Consider the following 9284-nt stretch of genomic DNA (forward strand, 5'->3'; position numbering starts at 1 on the left):
ATCTTTGATTTAATACATTCAGCTACAGCATCTTAAATGCCAAATGTTTTAGACAAATGACCATTGCCTCACTAATGGCTATTAGATTTTACACGATCTTTGAATTTAATAGCCACACTACATAGTACACCTTCCAGGGCATTTCTGCATCACCTGTCATCATTAGCACACGTTAGCCTTTTCACCCTCCTATCACAAATATGACTGTACAAGATTTTTATTTCAGCAACAAAACATCTTATTTAATCTTTAGAAGTAATGTATTACAATCATCCAGAGATGCATGTTCTGCTGTGTATTTTTTAAAAGATAGATACCCCACACACTTCATCAAGAAATAAGTATTTCAGCAGTCCACAAAAGGAATTAGCAGCTCGTTTCCTACAGGATTTGAAAATAACAAATTCACAATCTTCCTCTCCATTTTGATTGTCATGATAGTTTCAAATTTGCACAGATATGGAAAAAACGGGAATTTAGCAGGACACACTACTAGCTAAAACGTATTTGTTTTCTATTCTAGAAATGCAAGCATTTCTTACCAACTATATGCTTTGTTTCTACACCACATTATGTGGAGTTTAATCATATGAACTAAAAAATTCATTTGTTCAACCACATCATTCCACCCAATACTGCTAAAGTCTACAAAATCAGAAATTATCATAAAAGCATGTAGTTTCTAATCTAAAAAAAAATTATATATTCTATAACTTAAAATCATTTTGATCCAAGTAATTTATTAGATCCTGATTTTATAATGTTAAGCCTAAAAAGGTATTTCTAAACTTAGTGACTTTGGGCCACAGACCTTCCTCTGTAGCTCCTGCCTGAGGAAGCTATTAAATCACTATCCTGATAGATCTTCAACATGTTTTGAAGAATTAGTGTTAAATAAGACACTTAAGAAACCAAAAAGTTTCTATTTGTTTAGGGATGTTCAGAGAGGAAATGCACTGCTTACAAGAACTGCTTAAAGCTTCAGAAGAAACCAAAAAGTTTCTATTTGTTTAGGGATGTTCAGAGAGGAAATGCACTGCTTACAAGAACTGCTTAAAGCTTCAGGAAAACAAAAACAACATTTTGGACACAAGATTTCTGAAAATTGAGTGACTATATCATATGCTGTTTGCACAGCTCCAGTCCAATAGAGCTCTAGTTCACTGGGCAGTTTCTGGAAATCCAACATGAATAAATAACCTACAAAACTTTGTGAACTTACTTTCCCTTACATGCATCTTACCACTTCCTAATTCCAGTGGGTTTTAAGCTATTTTCCCTACAGTCCTCAGAACTGACAATTATTATCCTAGGAAAAAATTATCCTAAGCTGGCTGTGATCATAAGTAAGACTGCCAGGACAGAAATGAGTTGTGAGGGAAGCAACCTCCAGCTGGCAAGCACTGAAGGAACCAAGGCGAATACATCTTCAACTGCTTCAGGCAGTTGAAAAAAAAGAAAAAGGAAAAAGTTGAAGAAAAGTCTGACCAGTTTAGGGTGTTAGCCCCCCATTCAGGTAACAGAAATGAAATTATCATGTTATAAATATATTTCTGTTAGCACTTCCTTAGCAACATTAACTACCCTGCAAGCTACTTTCACAGTTTTCCATATTTGTTACAGGACTCCTGCTAAGGACTGCTCCACATTACACAACTGTGCAGGATGCAAAAAGCTCTAAGGAGGAAATTGAGGCTGTTTGCTGAAAGGCAGGGAGGGGACATCAGTAATGTACTGACCTTTGTTTTCCCTTTTCCATATTCTACTGCATCCCACATGCGACTGATAAGTAAAGTACTTGGCTTACATAAAACTTGCAGAACAAAAGCAAAAAGTGTAACTGCCATGCTGGTTTAGTCATCAGAAATTCACTCTGTCTTACCAAGTTATCTCCATAGATCATCTGCTTGGGAGCCAGATAACTCCTCACAGAACGCTTAATAGTTAACATTAACCCCCCTGCAGCCACAGAGACATGGCTCATCTGGAGCATTCTTTGTCTCTCTGTACCGCTCTGACTCATGATGGGAAACCAGCACGTTCTATTTTCACAGAAGTCTAACATAATCACAAATTCCAAACTAAAATCTACAAGATGTTTCCGCTGCCATAGTACTGTTGGCTAACAGAATCTTTCTTTTAAATATCAGACATCAATGGACAGTTAAGAAAAACTTCTTTAACACTGTAGTGTTTTTGTTGGGCATATTCTGATGAATACATACTTTACCAACCAAAATGGAATTCCAACAAAAATATAATTAGCACCAGCAATATCCTCAGCAAGGCTTTCCACCACTGTGGCTACAAAGATGAAGCCTGTCTCCCACCACCTTCATTTGATACCCTTTAGTTCTTCCAAGAGGGATGGAGAATAATTAATCTCTATCAACCTTCTCGCATCCTATTTAGGATTTTGTAGACTTCTACCAAGTGTTGATAAATTCCCTCTTCCCTGATAGAGAAGCTCTTGCACAACACAGATCATGGTCTTGCCCTATTTAAAGTCTTCCAATTTTTACTAAATCATTTTTTTGAGATTTCAGAATTCTTCCTTAAAGAAACAAAGCTGCTGTAGCTCATGGTGCAGACCATGGTGGGACAGGCTGTCCCCCTGCAGCTCATGGACGACCCCACTTTGGAGCAGGGGGATGCCTGGAGGAGGCTGCGACCCCATGGGAAGCCCACACTGGAGTAGGCTCCTGGCAGGGCCTGTGGCCCATGAAGAGAGGAGCCCAAGCTGGAGCAGGTTTGCAGGCAGGAGCTGTGATCCTGGAGGGGACTCACACTGGAGCAGTCTGTTCCTGAAGGACTGCACCCCATGGGACAGACCCCATGCTGGAGCGGGAGAAACATGTGAGGAGAAAGGAGCAGCAGAGAGTGTGATGAACTGACAGTAACTCTCACTTCCTAACCCCCCCTGTAATGCTGTGTGGGGAGGAGGCAGAGACATTCAGGGAAGAGAGGGGTGGCGGAAAGGTGCTTTTAAGGTTTGGTTTTCTCTCTCATAACTATACTGTGATTTGACTGGTAGTAATTTAAACTCATTCATTTCCCCAAGTTGACTCTTACATTGTATAAATAAAATAAATAAAAAAAAAACACAAAAAAAGAAACATCACACCACGCATACTTTACATTACTTGCCTATATTTTAAAAGAGCATATAATTTGAACGAAATGCTTCAGGAACTTAATATTGCTTAATAAGGAAAGCATCTTTCTCATGGTCCTACATTCATATTGAAATAACCCAAGAATTTGTTAATCACAAACTATTCAGCAGATACCAGAAAGACAGTTTGACATGCAAGGAAGTATTAGGAGTTTGAATGACACATTGGTAAATTGTGAATATCTTCACTTTAAGTGCACATTTCTGTGCAAACCAGATTTAGATCCACAGCTACAAGACAACTAACTTTCTGTAAGTTCATATTCAGCTCACTGCTTATATATACCCGGTCAATATTGTTAATTCCTGCAAGTCTGGCATTTTGTGGTAAATAAATCTACCAATAAAAATAAAGCATGGTAATGAACCAAAGAATTTTGAGCTCTGATTAGGAATATTAGTAACTTATTTGAATTTAAACAGTAGTTTTATCTAACCAAGCATCCAGGAGACATTCTCATATATGCTGAATGCGTGTAAGAAATATTTGCATTTCTTTCACCTTCAAATTGTTAGCTTTTCCAGTAGATTAGAATGTTAAGTATGTATGAATTGAAAGATATGGAAACTCAAACCCTGTGAAATGCAAATAAATCTTTTGAACACATACTGCAATGAGGCCTCAATATAGTTATTATAACATAGTAAGGAATGAAGAAAAGTATTAGTGTGGCAGCTTGGAAAAGAGACCCTCTAGGGATAGAGCCATCGGGTCAACACTGACAGGGTTCACTGCCTTTGAATCAATGAGTAGCAACAATAACTTTCAAGCTGCTATCAGAAAATCCAGCAAAATAATACAACTCTTTCATAGAAAAGCCCAATATACAATAACGTAGGTTAGCTGAAAAAAAAAAAGTATTTTTCATGTACAGAAGATGAGAGCTGCCAGTATGTCTTATCGCTAGTGAGGCTGAGAAGACAATGTGCTGGGTACAACTACCTGATCTCTCATTCTTATGCACCCTCCTTTTACCTCTCTCCTCCCTTCCACCCACCCCCCAGAAGATATCTTATGCAAATATAGGAGAAAGGTCTATCAGATGCATCAGGCATTTTAATTCTGTCTTGGAAGAAAAGTGACAAGAAACGCTTATTCAAAAATGTTAACATATACCTATCTGGACAGTGGAAGAGCACACACTTATCAGATATAGCACTATAAACTACTCTAGAGGACACACAGAATTAAAATGTTCGCACAGACCATCATTTCATGAAATTAGCTAAATATCCACCAAAATAAAACTACTGGGAAATTAATTATTTAGCACATATAAGAAAAGGCCAGGAAAGGGATGGTTCTTTCCTCTTCCGTTTCTGTTGTCATTGCAAACCTTTGATGCAGGGATTAAATTAGGAATTTATTAACTTAGGCATTTTGTTAAAGTATTGAACACTATTAATTTTTTGTTTTATTGCTTAAAGTACATATTTGAATTTGAAAACTCAAAATTATATTAAAGAATTATTTTAATAATAGAGTGGTTAGTGTTGTAAAGGACCTTAAGATCATACAGTTCTAACCCCACTGCCATGGGCAGGGATGCCTCACAAGACTCACCAAAGACTCTGTCCATCATTCAGATACAAATTAATAGTTACACATCCATCCTAATTAATACTAAAATAGTTTCATTTACTGAACCTCAAAGACATTTATCTTCTTTTCCTTCATTTTTTGTGACAAATGCTATGAAAATCCCCCAGCAAACTCTGCCATAAATTCAGCATCCTTTCAATCACAAAAAGGGACATGTATCACTTTAAAGGTTGAAAAGAAAGCTAGAAAAAAAGCAACCAGATAACAGTACACTTCAAGAGATGTACTGCACAACAGGGAATATATTACCAAACAGAATAAGAATCTCAGCTCTTTTCTGAGAACTAGTCAGAGACTAACTCATTTCAGATGGCTTCTGGTGACTAACCATGAATAGATACAATGGATCCTGTCCCTTAAAAATACCAATAGACTTTAAATCAGGAAAGCATGGCAAAGAATGTCATATTTGACTTTTACCATCTTCTAAAGCCAAAATGGCTTTAAGAGTTGTGTATACTCTGAAATGCAGTATGATTGGGTGTGACACGACAGGTACCCTTTTGAAAAGCCTAATATGGCAGTTCGCCATGAAAGGAAACGTAAAAGAACACAATGTTCTTCTGCTTGTACAATAGGCCAACTATTAAATTTGTAGGAAAAGACTACAGCTCAAATTTAATATTCCATCTGATGAGAGAGACACACTTCCTTCGCACCATTCCAAGTGACTTGTTGCTTTCCCAACTACTGCAAGACTTTTCTACTCCCTCACTTGTTCTGGCTCATCCTGCTGCCTCACGGTCGTTTAAATGATCAGGGGTTTGGAAACTGCCAGTTGGCTTCTGTCAAACTGAAACAAAAAAGCCGAAGATATCTCACAAATCTAGCTTGAAATACAGTTACCCAGAAAACTATTTAAAAAGAGACAACTCCCAAAAGGGGAAGATCCACTTACAAAATCTGCTACTTTTGGACATTTTTGACCTTCTATGACTTCTACTACCAAAAGATCTGCAATGCCTACACCTTCCAAAGCATCACTGGCACAAGTAACTTACTCAAGTAACTGTAAAGTATAGCTTACGCTCAAGAGGAGGCTGGTGTACAAGGTCTGAAAGTGACTGTCAAATTGAACAACCAACTTTGAGAGAGGTTATGTGTTCAGATACAAGGGTAGGGGAAAAAAAGCAAAGAGGATCCAGCTCTTCAGTGTTTCACAAATGTCATGGTTGCAGTTTTCCTCACAATGATACACATCTCCAAGGAAGATGCATATCACTTTAAAGGAACTGGAAAATTATGTTCAATAAAAGCACAAAGGGCTAGACTGTGCAATTCCAATGAAGACTTTCTGAGGAAATTGAAAAGGAACCAGATCTAACATAGCCCAAATGAAACAAGCACCTCAGGCAAGCTCTGATAGTCTCTGTGCTCTGACATGTCTATTAAGATCGTAAAAAAAAGCTTTTTTGGAGCACTTCAGCTTTATTTCCTATTGCCAAATGAGTGAAAGACTTGGCAGCTCTTAATTGTCCTTACAGACTATTCTACAATCTATTCATATTATGAATTCATATTAATTTCAAGTCACTTTGGATGATTGTATAGTGATGCTATACAGAGTAATTTTACTGGTTTCAGCTAGTGTGGATTTCCTGAGACATGAGTAAGATCTAAACTTGGGTGAGCAAATGACTTTCCTTATGCTAACATAGTGAGTTTAAAGCAACCTAAAACACTCTAAAAAGCCCAAACACAAAAAATCCACCCTTAGAAATTTCATCTTAAATGAAGAAGAAATTCAGAGAAAAATACATCAAAATATTTGAAAGCAATCTAGATTTACTTTTAAAGAAGAGTGGTTAAACTAGTTATGAATACTATTCTGGATCATAGATACTCATTCAGGATTAATTCCATGCAGCTTAGTTCATTTCTAAAATAAATTAATGTAAATTAAATTAAGAAAACTAATTCTGAAAGCATTCTGAACAAGGATTTAATACAAGTTAAAGGTCTAGTTAGCATAGATAAGTTTTTTTAGTGTCCTTGTGTAAACAAGCCCAAAGATCTTGGAAATGCTATCAAACAGAATGATGATGCTAGCCATCTTCAGCTGAATTTACTTTGTTGAAGCCCTGTCCGAAAAACACCCACTTAAAAACACTAAGAAGGGTTGAGCTATACTAATTTTACTACTATACAAGACTGAGTATTTTCAGTAAGCAAGTCCACAATTTCTTAAATTTGGTAATGAATTAATTTAATTCAGTGAATATGAATTCACATGAGCTAGGACAAGGCTACCTCCTCGTAGCATGTCTTCACATGGCCTTTCACAACCTCCATCGCCTAAAATGCTGCATATTAAGCTGCTGCTGCAAATGCTTCCAAGGGTATTTCTCAGTCAAAATGTACCAGATTAGCAAAGTCCTGATATTTAAGCTATCAATAGCAACCTGATTGCTGTAACAGACAGGAGAGAAGGCACTTTAGGTGGCACAATGCTCAGATACCTGGCAGATAGAAACAAACATTGAGATGAACACTGACAAGAGAGAGTAACCTCTTCTAGCACAGCTTCCTGCTGAATGCACCTCAGTCTACATCTTAATATTGTCAGTGTTAGTCCTGGATTTAAGCAAAAACTAAATAGGTTTCAAACAATTGGGAACCAGTTCAAACCAAAAATTATTTCTGAACTTTAATGAAATTCATTTGTTTCAGCAAAAATGCACGCTAAGAACATTGGAATGTTCTTTCTTGTGATTCCTTTTAAGTGAAACATTTAGATACTTCATGTGCCATTTGAGAAGGAAGTTACTTGATTTTTAACAGAGTACAATCACTAAATTCAATTTAGTTAATTATTTGCTCTAACTCTGGTCTAAATCATCCCCTTTTTGCTCTTCCTTCTCTCCCAAGTAACCAGCTCCTGTGGCACAAATAATTTCCTGCAGCTATCTTTACTGGTACAGCATACTTTGCTTGTACCCACTCAGATCTGCTGAGCACAGATCTGAACAGCACAATCAACGTAAACCTAATTCTATGCTTAATGATAATCTCCTCATCAGATAAAGGGAAGGGGGGGGGGGGGGTAAATGGTTGATACGTAATGAATTATTTCTCTCCTCTACCGTATTCTTAATAGAGGAAATACTGAAATCCCAACTAAATTGCTCATGCAATCTCATTTCCCCTTCCTTTCTTGCTCTGCTATTTAGGAGTGGGTCATAATTATCCTATGGTAAATAGTCTGGGAACCATTTTTAGGCCACTGACAAAATACTTAGGCAAGAAAGCCTGGAGCAATCAAATCATCACTGAGCTTTTCTTACAGCTGGAATGATCTAAATCCAGACAGTCATCAGTTTAAGACTGCATGTCATGTATACAGCTACTTAAAAATTCATCTGCACAGCTTTATCACTTCTGCTGTCAAAAACTAGAAAATTCTTATAATTTGATTTCAACCTAAAACATCTCAGAATCTGACTACAAGTGTTACTATTTTAAGATCCACTTGTAAATTGACCCTCAATCATACTCAGGCAAGGATAGATTTGCACATTCTTAAATCACTGGTTGTTTCAGCTAATAATCAGATAGACCAAACAAGTGCAATTTTTTAAAAATGTAACTTAATGCATTTCCAAAGCACTTTGGAAAGATATTTTCATACTGATCTGCTTCCAAAGAAACCTGTAACCTAAACCTCCTCTTGGCAACAATTTCTATAAAAAATTACAGACCACAAAAATATTGATTAACCTACTTCCTGCAGCTCAAAAAAAAAACCCAAGGCTCATGACTCATGAGCATGATAGGTGCAACAGAATTGAAGTGGAGGACAGAATGCCACACTACCAATTTCAGACAGTTTTGCATTGTATATACACTTAAATATAAGCATTTCGAAAAACTCAAACCAAAACAACACTTATCTTCCCCACACATCACTGTGCCAGTTCAGGTAGCTAGTGCTGCCTTCAGACACGCTGCTATGTTTGAGTGGTTTCTCATAAGAGGCTTAAATTTATAAGATGATGACAACTTGCATGACAGACACTGAAGTTGAGGAATTCTGGAAGACTGGATGAAGCAGAGAAAGAAAAATCCTTAGTCAACAAAGTTTTGTGGAGGAAAAGGCATTTCAGTCAGAAAGTGTAATTATTCATTTAATTAAAGAAAATAGCGCTAAGACTTAAAAAAAAACACCAAAACAACCCAACCTAACATGTGAACAGAACTTCAAGATCTTAACTAAATCCAGTTATTATTAACAGTGTAAAACACTGACAGGAGAAGGTTGTAGAGAAAGTTAAGCACTCATTATGACTGTTTTATACCAGCTGTATGTAATTTGTATCATCTGCCTGTAAAGTTGGCACCTTAACCCTGATTTTCAAAAGCCTTTGCTTAAACCAAGACTCACTTCTGGATCTTCTGCACAACAGTCTTCATCTTACATCACTACTTAAATGACCTGATTACTGCTTTTTGGGTTTGTACAGCTGGCTTTTGTTATCACACTTCCTAGAAGAGGCTATTTCCTCAAAT

Source organism: Pezoporus flaviventris, unplaced genomic scaffold (genome assembly GCF_033815535.1).
Source record: "Pezoporus flaviventris isolate CSIRO_AGI_PZ_B2104156 unplaced genomic scaffold, CSIRO_AGI_Pfla_v1 ptg000055l, whole genome shotgun sequence".
In the NCBI taxonomy this organism is placed as follows: Eukaryota; Metazoa; Chordata; class Aves; order Psittaciformes; family Psittacidae; genus Pezoporus; species Pezoporus flaviventris.